The following is a 13,264-nucleotide window of genomic DNA, read 5'->3' as shown; positions in this document are numbered from 1 at the left end:
ACTTCCCACCCTATTCCCCTATAAACCCACAACCCGCTACAGAAAATAAATTACTAAAATTAAAATATTTATCAATTAATCAATTATAATTAATTACCAATTATATTTTAATTAATTACCAATTAATAATTAATTAACAATTAATTCTAAATAAATATCAATAAATAAATTAACATATTTAATTAATTATAATTAAATTACTTCCCACCCTATTCCCCTATAAACCCACAACCCGCTACAGAAAATAAATTACTAAAATTAAAATATTTATCAATTAATCAATTATAATTAATTACCAATTATATTTTAATTAATTACCAATTAATAATTAATTAACAATTAATTCTAAATATATATCAATAAATAAATTAACATATTTAATTAATTAGAATTAAATTACTTCCCACCCTTTTCCCCTATAAACCCACAACCCGCTACAGACTTATATTACACAAAAAATAAAAATTATTATTAACTTACCTTAAATTCGATATTTTTGTTGTCTATATTATGTCTAGTCGATATTATGTCCATTCTATATTTTTGATTCGATATTATGTCCATTCTATTCGATATTAATTTTCTCTAGTCGATATTTTTGTTGTCTATATTATGACTAGTCGATATTATGTCCATTCTATATTTTTTACTCGATATTCTGTCCAGTCGAAATAAAAGACTCGATATTATGACTGTACACCGAGGCAAGCAGGTGGCAGGGGGCACAGGAGCTCCGCGGACCAAGCGGATCCGGCGGTCAGGCCCAGCCAAGGGCACAGCTGGTGGCAGGAAGCACTGGAGATCCGTGGAAGCGGATCTGGCAGAGATGCGCAGGGCCCAGGGCACAGCTCAGGGCAGAGGCGGCACCAGGGGCTGGGCTCACTCACGGGGAGTGTGCTCGGGGGGTGACCTGCCCGGAGGGACAGATGGAGTTGTTGATCTCAAAAATGTTAAAGAAAACAACAGACCAAGGTATGCAAAAATAAACAAGAGCGAGCATAAGCTTTCCCCCACAGTGAGGCTCACTCAAATAGCCAAAATCAGGAGCACACAGCAAAAAGCCGCAATCTTGGAGACAAAGAGAACTTCATCTTAGAGGGAACTTTTGGGGTCAGTTTAGTCCTATCTTTTGCTTTTCTGACCTCTACATTTCAAAGATTTCATGTAATAATCAGTCATAATACCTCTTAGACCCATTTTCATATAATCTTTTCTGTAACTCCTCCTTATTTTACGTAGTGCATTCAACAGCTCAAGAACAAAGTCACAAAATGGCGGCATAGGTAGAAGATTCCAGAACGCGGCAAAAATAGGGTGAAAACAAGCCTCCAGAGGGCATTCCCTTGCTTGTTTTACTCACCGCATGTTTAGGCTGGCTCATTCAGGCTGGCCGCAGGTCTGTATAGGTCCGCATGAGGCACGAACATTTGTGGTAGCAAAAGGCGCACTGTGCACAAAATGGTGCCGGGACCGAGTCGCCCGGCCGAAACGAGCAAAACTGTCCAAATTGCTCAATCCTTGAAAAGAGTGAGGGCGCTGGGCTCTCCTCACATTCCGGTCTTCAGTGCCGTGTGTGGGTTAGCTGAACTCTCCCTAATACCGCCGAAAATCGCGGTAAGTTGGAGGTCGGCTCCGGAGCTCCCGGTCTACGCCGCCATCAGCGTGACGCGCAAGCCACGCCCCGACTCCTCTATTCTTGAATACTGTGAGAAGCTGAAGCCCTGGTTTTTCAATTATGCAACCTACCAAAGGCATAGTTAGGCGCACACCTGCTCAGAAACTCTTGCGGGTGATAGCGCGCTCTACAAATACCTACCATAACATCAACTGCAGACTTTTTCATTGAAAATGTTCATATTAAACATAGCACAATGGTACAAGTGATGGATAAACATATGCATATGACATTATATGGGCATTTGACTAGATAGTTCTGCTTGACTTAAACTACCCCCCACCCCAGTAATGTCCTACTGCAAATAATAAAAGGTGCCAATTTGCATTGAAAAATAAAAAATATTCGAACATATAGTCTTGACACCAAGCAAGTGATTATTTTGGTTTTCACATTAGCATCTTCTATGTTATTCCCAATTTTTATCCACAACTGATGTTGATTTTGATAATAAAATAGGTTAAGGGTTCATAAATGAACTGAGATCGAAATCATAGGGATCCCTTGCGATAGGAATTCAAGCATAGGTTTCCATATAGCTTCAAGGTCTGTATCAGTAAATGTGGTTGTAGGTCTCTCCATTGAATGTGGTTGTAGGTCCCTCCATTGATAGAATGGGCCACAGTCTAACGTACCTGTGGGCTTTTGATTGAGGTTCTTTTATTTTCCAGAAGAACGCATAGTAGTCAAAGGCAATGCCCGATTAAAATTTAGGCTTTTAAGATACATCGCAAAGTGTCTGAAAGTTCATTTACTTCCCAGGTCCATCTGTGTTAAGAGTTCAGAGGGATAACTAGTTTCACACAGATAAAAGAGGCTGCCCTCCCTGGGACTGATTAAAGGTATTTACTCGAGGAGAGAACTTGGATTGAAGGCCAGATTTAGAATTTGTGAAAGAGGGTACTGCATTGCAACTGTGATAGAGTACAATCTCCGTCGCTGACATACTTCTCAGACAACCCATTGAAGGTTTACATATAACACCATTAGCACAATTTAGTGTAGATGGTCTTATATGTTTTTTTGCAGTTCTTCACTACTAGGTAAAACCTTGCAGTGAGGAACAGTAAAAAAACATAATGACCAGCCCAACATAGGAGACAGCTCCATCGACCAGATCTCAACATCGCTCCTTCAAAAACCCCCTGCATATTCAACGAACCCTAACCAAGCCGCCATCAACCTCACACAATGGTTAACCCAAACCGCCGACAAATTAGCACCCTTGAAAAAACATCAAATCAAGCAAGGAAACAAGTACGCCCCCTGGTTCAACGATGACCTTAAGAAATCCAAGAAGCTCTGTCGTTCCTTTGAGAAAACTTGGAAAACAGACCCAAACACTATCACCCAAGCCGCCTTCAAAAACGCCACCCGCAAACACCACCAACTAATCTGGACAGCCAAGAAATCAGCACTCAAAGACCGACTAGACAACAACGCCCACAACAGCAAGGAACTTTTCAACATCATCAAAGAATTCACCAACCCCACCGCCAGCTCTAACGACATCACCCCCTCTCAAGTCCTCTGCGACTCCCTTGCCTCATTCTTTCATGACAAAATCGCCGATATCCATAACAGCTTTGACAATCAACCTGTAAACCTGTCCACTCCACTCACCTCCGATCCGTTACCTCCTCCGAATATCCTTTTCGAATGGAACCCAATCACCACAGAAGAGACCATTCGCCTGATGAACTCCATCCACTCAGGATCCCCTACAGACCCATGTCCCCATCACATCTTCAACAAAGCAGACTCCATTATCGCACCCCATCTCCGAGATGTCATCAACTACTCCCTTAACTCCACCACATTCCCAGAAAGCTGGAAACACGCCGAACTCAGCGCCCTTCTGAAGAAACCCACAGCTGACCCCACCGAACTCAAAAACTACCGCCCCATCTCGCTCCTCCCATTCCCTGCCAAAGTCATTGAGAAAGCCATTAACAACCAGCTCGCCACCTTCCTCGAAACCAACAAATCACTTGACTCTCACAATCTGGCTTCCGAGCCAAACACAGCACCGAGACCGCCCTCATCGCAGCAACAGACGACATTCGAACACTACTGGACAACGGAGACACAGTCGCCCTTATCCTCCTTGACCTCTCCGCGGCCTTCGACACAGTCTGCCATAGCACCCTAATACAACGCCTCAGAAACATCGGAATTCAAGGAAAAGCATTGGACTGGATCATTTCGTTCCTCGCTGGAAGAACTCAGAGAGTCCGCCTCCCCCCTTTTAAGTCAGAGGCCACCGAAGTCATCTGCGGCGTCCCGCAAGGATCATCACTCAGCCCCACCCTCTTCAACGTCTACATGAGCCCCCTCGCAACCATCCCACGTCAACGCAACCTCAACATCATCTCCTACGCTGATGACACTCAGCTGATCCTCTCACTCACCAAAGACCCAACCACCGCCAAAACCAACCTACACGAAGGGATGAAAGAAGTAGCCGAGTGGATAAAGCACAGCCGTCTGAAACTGAACTCGGACAAAACGGAAGTCCTCATCTTAGGCTCATCCCCTTCCGCCTGGGACGACTCTTGGTGGCCAATGGCACTAGGAAAAGCCCCCATACCGACGGACCACGCACGGAACCTGGGCATCATCCTGGACTCCTCACTCTCGATGACCAGACAAGTCAACGCCATCTCATCTTCATGCTTCAACATCCTACGCATGCTCAAAAAAACATTTCACTGGATCCCCACCGAAACAAGAAAAACGGTCACCCACGCACTGGTTACAAGCCGTCTGGACTACGGAAACACCCTTTACGCCGGTTCCACCGCGAAAGTACAGAAAAAACGCATCCAAAATGCTTCAGCCAGGCTCATACTAGACATCCCCTGCACAGACCACATTTCCCCTCACCTGAAAGACCTTCACTGGCTCCCCGTCAACAAGAGAATAACATTCCGTCTCCTCACCCACGCACACAAAGCCCTTTACGAACTTGGACCTGATTGTCTCAACACGCGCCTTTCCTTTTACACCCCCACCCGCCAGCTGCGTTCGTCCAACCAAGCCCTCGCCGCTGTTCCGCGCATCCGCAAAGCCACCATGGGAGGAAGATCCTTCTCCTACTTAGCGGCCAAGACCTGGAATTCCCTTCCCATCCACCTCCGCCTTACTCAAAACCACCTAGCCTTCAGAAAACAACTTAAAACATGGATATTCGATAAGTAAACCTCCCCCCCCCTTCCTCAAGCGCCTTGAGACCCTATGGGTATGTAGTGCGCTATATAAATTCTGACTTGACTTGACTTGACTTGACATGGTGCAGGCGTCATTAAAGTTCTGCTGTGGAATTTTATTTAAATTCATGATACAGTTGCATAAGGAGTTATTAAAAAAACCTATTTACCTATAGCTTTGATCCTGGATGTCTGTTCCATTTACACTGAGTCAATCCTGTTAGTGCTAACAGATAATTCTTTTACAGCCTTGCGGTCAAAGACCACCTGACCTCCCTGAGCCCTGACTCTTCATCTTCACTCAAGTGCCTTGTGACTGTTTGCTTAGCAGAGACCACAATAAGATTTTGAACCAACTTGGCCTCCTACACCAACCACAGCCACATGCCCCTTTGGGCTTGCAAATGAACCTGCAATGCTGCTTTTACCATCAACCAGTAGAGCAATCACATTAGTTCACCTCCCACCAACTTGCACCATACCTAAAGTCCCAAGTTCCAGCAACCTGGTTCATTGCCTCCACCAGTCACCAGGACCTGCAGCTGTGCATCCTGATCAGTAAGTAGCTATAGCCTTCATCAAGAGACACTTCACTCCATTGCTATGCAACAATCGTGCAAACTAAAATTGTATCAAGACTGTTGTGGTCTTTTAGAATGACAGCGGGTAAATTCATAAACAGTTTAATCCTTTAACTTACAACAGAGACCTCCAACCCTGTGCCAACTCGGTCTCTCGGTTGACAGATCTTTGCCACCGCGTTCGAATGGAGCACACATCAAAATTCATCAACATACAGCAGTTTTAGAATTCAGCCAATAATAAGAGGTTTGGTAAAGTTTTATACATTTTATTTCTCAATAAGAGCTTAGTAATAATTTTGTCTTTTATTGAGATTAGTAAATTATATCGAGTTACGGAAATATCAAGAAACTTTTGTCAGAGGCAGCATGAAAAATACCAGTGTGGTTCATAAAGGAAATAGTCCCTAACTTAGTCTAAAGGACCTAGCCTAACCTAACATGAAAACCATAAAGAGTTTCCTAGGAAAAAGCAAGGATTCAGAACATCAGGCTAATAGTCGCAAGAGAGCGAACTCCTCATTAGGAGCTGTTTTGGAAATTCAGCCGAGATCCCAGACAGTTGCAATAGTAAACATCAATCCAAGGCACAGGGTCAGACTGATTTGCATATGGCCATGTCTGAACTGGGGTGGCTGAGTGAGCTAAAGAATGGTAATGGATTAAACCTAGATCAGTTGACTGGGGGTGAGTGTTTGATTTGCTCAAACGCTCCGTCCATCATCCCCTTTCAGGGCCGGACTGGCCATAGCGGGCACCCGGCAATCCCCCGGTGCGCCGCAAGGGTGGGGGCCGGTTTTGGGCCCCTGGGGGGTAGTTTTTGTTACAGGGTCGTTTTTGCAGCATAGCTGCAAAATCGGCCCTGTACCAAAATTGGCCGAAAACCTGCCCGGCAAAGAGCTCGGTGGCACCTCCAATGCCCCCCTCCCTTCCCCCCGAGTGGGGAGGGGGGGCCGGCCGAGCACCTTACCAGGGCCAGTTGTGGTTCCCAGTCCGGCCCTGTCCCCTTTTGTATCGCTTTGTTCGCCCTAAGTTGGCAGGGTATGCTCAGACGTGAGTCCCTTGCTCAATTGGCCACTGGATTCAAGATAGCCTGGCTGATGAGGCGGAGGATCCGGTCCCAGGATGCTTGCTTCCAGTCCAGGGAAGACATGGCTTGGCAGTTCGGGCTGGACTGTTCCCATGAGGCACAGGGTCAGACTGATTTGCATATGGCCATGTCTGAATTGGGGTGGCTGAGTGAGCTAAAGAATGGTGATGGATTAAACCCAGATCAGTTGACTGGGGGTGAGTGTTTGATTTGCTCAAACGCTCCGTCCATCATCCCCTTTTGTATCGCTTTGTTCGCCCTAAATTGGCAGGGTATGCACTAACTGTGTGTCATCTTCGTAAGAGACAACAGTCAAGCACCTATCTTTTGCCAATGCTGCCAAGGGCCGAATATAAATGTTAAAAAGGGTCGGACTCAGGACAGAGCCCTGTGGAACACCCTGGCGGACACTGTGCATCTGAGATCAAAAAGTGATTGCCCCCCCTTTTTGCAGGGTCACTTGGTCTAATACCATGAAATAATATGGTGTGAGCAAAGAAAGAATTACATTTTCTTGAAACAGCACATTTCTTGACAATGAAACGTATTGCAGCTAAATATTGGAATAAATCAGCAGTTCTAGAAGGCATTATTTTATTAAAGGGAAAGAAAAAGTTGAAAAAGAAAAAAGTAGGAGGCCTAATTATGTGAGCACAATGAAAAATGGGAATTTAACCACATGCACTCTAGCGGTTTTCCCGCTGTGCGCTGACTTTTGCGGAAAACCGCGTTACATGACGAGCTCAGCTCGTCATGAGCGTACGACAGGCGTAACTCATGACGAGCTGAGCTTGTCATGAGCGTAGATGGGGTTAAGAAACTATTTTCCTATGGTTTGTTTTTGTTAAGCCTACTCTTCATTATTGTCAAGAAATATTTTAGCATCCTTGTAAGGTTAACATCATCTGAAATGTTCTGCTCTATCAACTCTCTCCCTCTGATGACTTTCGAAATCATCACACAACTATGTTTCATATGTGAGTTCATCTTAGAGGGAACTTTCGGGGTCAGTTTAGTCCTATCTTTTGCTTTTCTGACCTCTACATTTCAAAGATTTCATGTAATCATCAGTCATAATACCCCTTTGACCCATTTTCATATAATCTTTTCTGTAACTTCTCCCTTCTTTTACGTAGTGCATTCAACAGCTCGAGAACATAACATAAAGAAATATCAGACAAAAGCCACTATTATTACTAAATATTGGACTAGCCTTCAATACCCTTTTCCCTGCTGTGGGAAACCAGTTCCCAATTGCAGCAATCCCCCTCCCAAAACTTTCAAACAGACTTGATGTTTCCAATTCACGTAGCTCAGGTTCTAAATTTGATATATTATTTGCAAAACTTATATTTCCATACTCTTGTTAGACATGAATGTGGAGAAGTGAGTACATTTGAGCATCTGGCAGACTTTGCCTTTGTCTGCAAGTAAGATGTCTAATGCATCTCGGTGCTGTAGACAGCCAGGTGTTTGTATTCCGGGGGTAGTTATTCCAGTGTTTCGAGCCCATTCTATCCGAGGCCCAGGCTCTCAAGGTGTGTTTTGCTGCCTCCCAGTCACAGGGACATCTTATTGCTTCATTTCTACTACCAGTGCTTCTCATGCCCTGGCGTTCTCAAGAGATCCCTGACCCCGCCTGGCCTCGGCCAATCTTACTGATCCTATGTAATCTGCCCATCGCAGCAGTTCCTTCCTTCAGCATGCCATAGTGGGGTCCCTCTGGGCTTTCCAGTTTTGGGCAATCTCCCTCTTTGCCAAGGGTAGCGCCAGGTCCTGATAGCCATTCGTTACTTTGTTCTTGGGTGTGTGTGGGAACCAATGGAGTAGGCAATGCCCTGCATTGCAATGGACATCCCTTCCTATCACCTCCGACAATGGGTCTGTCACTTTTTTACAGAATGTGTTTGACTCTGGGCAGCTCCAAAACATGTGGAGTAATCCGCTTTCAGTTCACCACAGCGGGGGCATTTAGCCTCTGCCGTTCCAAAGTACTGATTCATCCTACCAGGTGTGAGGTGCGCTATATGAAGCACATACAAATTAATCAGCTTGAATCCAGCATTTCTTTAGACTTTAGGAACTCAGCCTAAGATTCCCTTCCAAGCTTTCTCATCTATGGGGTCTCTAAATCTTCCTCCCAGTGTGAGCGCAGGTCAACTAATGGGGGGGGGGGGCAGTCCCTCTCTATATATAGCCTCCAGTAGAGACAAGTGATTGCCTTATATGTGCCTGCAGATGATACCACATATTGGCACCCGTTCTGTCAGTGGAGGTTCCGATATCCCCACTGAGAGAGCACAAGTTTGAAAAAAATGTATAAGTACGCCATATTTACAAGCACGTAGTTAGTTTAAACATGTTTTGCACACGAGTGGTTTATATTCAGTAGTGAAACGTATAGAATGTTAAGTAGAGTAACTATAATTATAACGGTGTGATATTAATGTAGAAATGTTGGAATATATGTGAAAACCTCATGTTCTCATGTTAAAAGAATCATGTCCGAATTAAATGTAACTTTGAAAATCCAGTATTATGTGTAGGCCTTAGGGCAATTCACAGCAAACCTGAACGTGCTGCTAAATTAATGTGAGATAAGGTTGACATGTTTTTTCCAAAATGTACTATTGAACTTAGGGTTAAAAGTATATGCTTTATAGATGTGTTATTTTAGAAACGTATGCTAGTTAAGAATGTTTGCTGTTTAAATCAAGTTAACGTTTTAAGAGTGCAGGGACCTGCTGCATGTAAATCAAGTAGGCCAGGGGAGATAATATCATGTCGTGTAAATCGTCATGTGCTCGTTAGAGAAGAGGTCGCGAGGTGTCCAGCACCGAGCTTTGAGAAGTGTTTTATGACTAAAGATATGGTGGAGTCTGGAATTTGAGGCCCACTGCAGGACGAGCTGTATGCAGGTGCGAGGGTCCTAATCAGCTCGAATGAAAGGGACTTTGTTCAGTGGCGCCTTGCGCAGGCCTGTAGGAGTTTCCAGGAATTTCAGGGGGTATCAGCGCACGGAAGAAGAAGCCTGGGAACCAAGGTCAACTATAACGAGGGTCTTCAAGAGTACCATCATGGAGTTTGCCGCGCAAAGATGTACCACGTGAGGGGCGTCCCAAGGGGCGTTTCTATTGAAAATGTGATTTGGTATTAGGGAAAGAAACCCGGGAGGAGAGCAGAGCAGATGATTTTGGGAGCCTAAGGAAGCGGATGGGTAGGCAGATAGGCTGATCAGGAGAGACCCATTATCAGAGAAGAGACAAAGAGAAGTGCGTGATCTTCTTAGGAAGTCACCACGGCTGACACCTAGAGGGTTAAGATCTTGCTAAGTAGGGATGTCATTTAGTGTAGTGTAGGGACAGACTAACCTTAATTTTCTTTTCTGTAATGACTTTGAGGTTGCAACTTGTATCCATTTTGGCAACCCTGATGGTTTTCGAGCTTGTACTTATTATTCTGTTTTTCAGACTCAGATTATTCAAAAAGTTCATGTTTATAGTGATACCAATTTACCTGTTGAACCTCATTTTGAGAAGTTTGTATCTTCAGTTATCTTTGACTTTATATTAAATCTTTAAAACTTAATTTTGGTCAGTGGTCATTTAGAGTGGTGTAAGTTCTTAAATTGATTGACTTATTGCGAGATTACCTTTTACTCCAAGACAGGTACCAACGATTCAGTCGACATAGTTTGGGATTTGGTAAGATAATTAGTAACCAGTAATCCCGCGTTAGCAGTTGGTAGCAGAGGATGGTTATCTTCTTGAGGAAGGTAATCTAGAGAGGTTAGTTTACCCCAAGGCCCGAGACGCCGAGAGACGAGCAGCGGAAGAATCGTGTGCCGAAAGGTGCAGACGGTGCGAGAAAAGCAGCAGTATCGGAGAGTGAGTATAAAAAGGGTCATGCGTGAATAGATTGCGGTGTTTTGTGTTGTATTTGTATTGTAATGTCTTGCGGATTTGAATGCCTGTAGTGTGAATGAGAGAAGGTTGTGAGCGCGCGCAACCTGGTAAACTGGTAACCTGGTAAACGGGTGAACTGGTGAAATCTTAAGTTCAGGCCAGAGCTTAAGTGGTTTTGGGTGTATCGAACATCCAGGGTAGTTGTCGACCATAGTACGGAGGTCACGAGGTACCATTGACCGCCGTGGATCCAAGATAGGGGGAGTGTAAGAGTGAGTGTATGAGTAACGGACGCTGGTCGAAAGTTACTGTGTGTGAGTAACCTATCGGAGAAGGCGATTGTCTGGAAGTAAACGGAAAGACATTTCGCCAAGTTAAGGTGACAACTACAGAAAGACTGTGGGCGTACAGTCAAGAAAGGTGATCGCTTGGACGGAAGTAATCATTTTTCGGAGTATGAATGGGACGCGTGCATGACCGAGGAGACGAGCTGAGAAAGGAGGGGAACTGCTGCGAAGGGGGACGGGTGACGTCGGCTAGAGCCGCGCAGTGATTGAGCGGTTGGTGTGACGTTAGCTAGAGCCGCGCTCTGGTTGGGTGGCTAGCGTGACGTCGGAGGAAAGTCGCGTACGGATAGGCCAGTTAGTGAGAACGGGGCTGAGATTGGTGGAATATCATCAGGAAGTAAACAAACGCGGAGAAAAGAGAAATCATGAAGTGTTTTAAGTGTTTGAAAGGGATTTTTAAACGTAAACGAAGTGAACATTATTACGGGGAAGAGGCTCCCCCGGAGGGTACGCCAGCTCATTATATGGCAACAAATGTTGGGCTGCATACGATATTGTGGATTGGGGCTTGGAATAAGCTTACGGAAGGGAATGAGGAAATGCAGTTCCCGAGGTACGGGACGTTTAAATTAGAGGTGTTACATCGGCTAAAAGCAACCATGTCCTCATTGAAACCCTCGCCCAGACCAACACAGTTTGAGGCTCTTAATGCATGGATTAAGGCTGCACACGACCGAAATTTGAACAGGCGTCAACAAAGACTGACGCGATCGGTAAGGGCAGTGCGAGATTCCAAATGGGATGAGGAGGAAAAGCGTTGGAGAGTACAGACTATTGAGGTGGAGAAAATGTATCCGATGAGGGAGGTGTCAGGAGGAGGAAACCTCATGGAAGAAGACGAGGAAAGCGAGTCGGAGGACAATCTGATAAACAGATTGTTAATGGATAGACCACCTCCGAGAGTGGAGTTGATAGAAGATAGAGGGCTCGCAAGGGAGATTGGGAATGACATAGAGGGATATACACCACTCCCTATATCGGAATGGACACCTAGCAAAGGCGGAGAAACACCTCCAAACAACACTGTACAGAGTGTAGTGGGAAGGTTTGTGGTGCAGAAAACGCCAACCACAGAAAGGGTTGAGTCTGTGGGATTGCCAGACGCTCTTCAAGTGCCTGTTACCATAGGACCCATAGTTTCGATCTATAATTCTGAGAGAGATAGAGGGGAACAACAAAGGCAATTGGATAGGGAAAGGATTGAGATGGAAAGGAGGAATAATGTGACAAATGCATGGAAGCAATTGCCAGGTTCGGTAACATGGAACACCCCATTAGACACAACTGTCGGTCCCAATTCAGAACAGGGAGGTCCGAGAGGACCAATGGATCTAAGGGGACCACGGCCAAGATCTTTTTCAGAATTAAGAGCTGATTTGAGGGAATGGGACGGGTCCATAGTATCCCCGAGTAACAGGACAAGAACAGAACCAGAGTGGGAAAGCAGGGGCAATGGGACAGTATCTCATTGTGGGGCCAGCGAGAGTAGTCAGGGCCGGGAAGGCCAAAGTCAAGAGAATAGAGGGGATGCATGTCCTACAAATCAGAGAGAACAACCGGAACAGAATACTAGGATTGTAGAATGTGAGGAAATGTCCCGTCTCTGGGGGAAAGGAGGAGATGAGGCGGTACGGGCTTTTCAGAATAGGTTTAGGTGCCTTCATCATACACTCGGGGAAGACGTTCAACATTGGAGAAAGGAGAACAGCGATAGGTCCCGCCACGCCTCGAATAATCAGGAATCACAGGGAAGTAGGGAAGAAAGAGGGAGTAAGGGAACATCTTACCCTCCATCCCGTGAAACTAGCCCGGATGGGGAGAGAGGGGCTATGAGGCATGAAGGAGTGTTTCACCACCCACCCCGAGAAGACGGAAAGGCATGGGATCTAGAGAGATGGGAACAGGGGAGGACTCCCTATAATTCACCAATACCTAAACGTAGATCTCGGAGCTGGGATGGGAGAGATGCGGATGGAGGAGCTAAATTGAGTGTCTTGAAAGCTGAAATTAAGGCAAAAAGGCTTGATGTTACCAGTTTAAAATCAGATGTTGATGAGATAATAGATGGAACCTTGCCTTTGGAAAGGATAGAATTGTATGAACAGGATGAGTTATTGTTTATGGCAAAGGATATTACTAGGAAAGCTAGAGCGTTTCATGAGAAACTGACTGATTTGGCAGATAGGTATGCCGTGGATTTGTCTAGGACAAGGGCATTACAGAGTAACCACAGATTACAGTACGCAGACCAAGATCTAGATGAGAAGAGAACTACTGGATTAAAAACACACATAAGAGAGCTGGTAACAGGGATAAGAGTGTGGAGGGAACTGGATAAATGGGAAGAAAGGTGGTCGAAAAAGGGCACAGTTAGGCGAAGTACAAATGTGATGACCCCAGAGGGAAGGGTAATGCAGATGGAGGCATTCCCTTTGCGAGAAATATCAAACGGAAATT

The sequence above is a fragment of the Lissotriton helveticus genome, chromosome 3_1, assembly GCF_964261635.1.
Source record: "Lissotriton helveticus chromosome 3_1, aLisHel1.1, whole genome shotgun sequence".
Lineage (NCBI taxonomy): Eukaryota > Metazoa > Chordata > Amphibia > Caudata > Salamandridae > Lissotriton > Lissotriton helveticus.
This window is presented reverse-complemented; position numbering follows the sequence as displayed.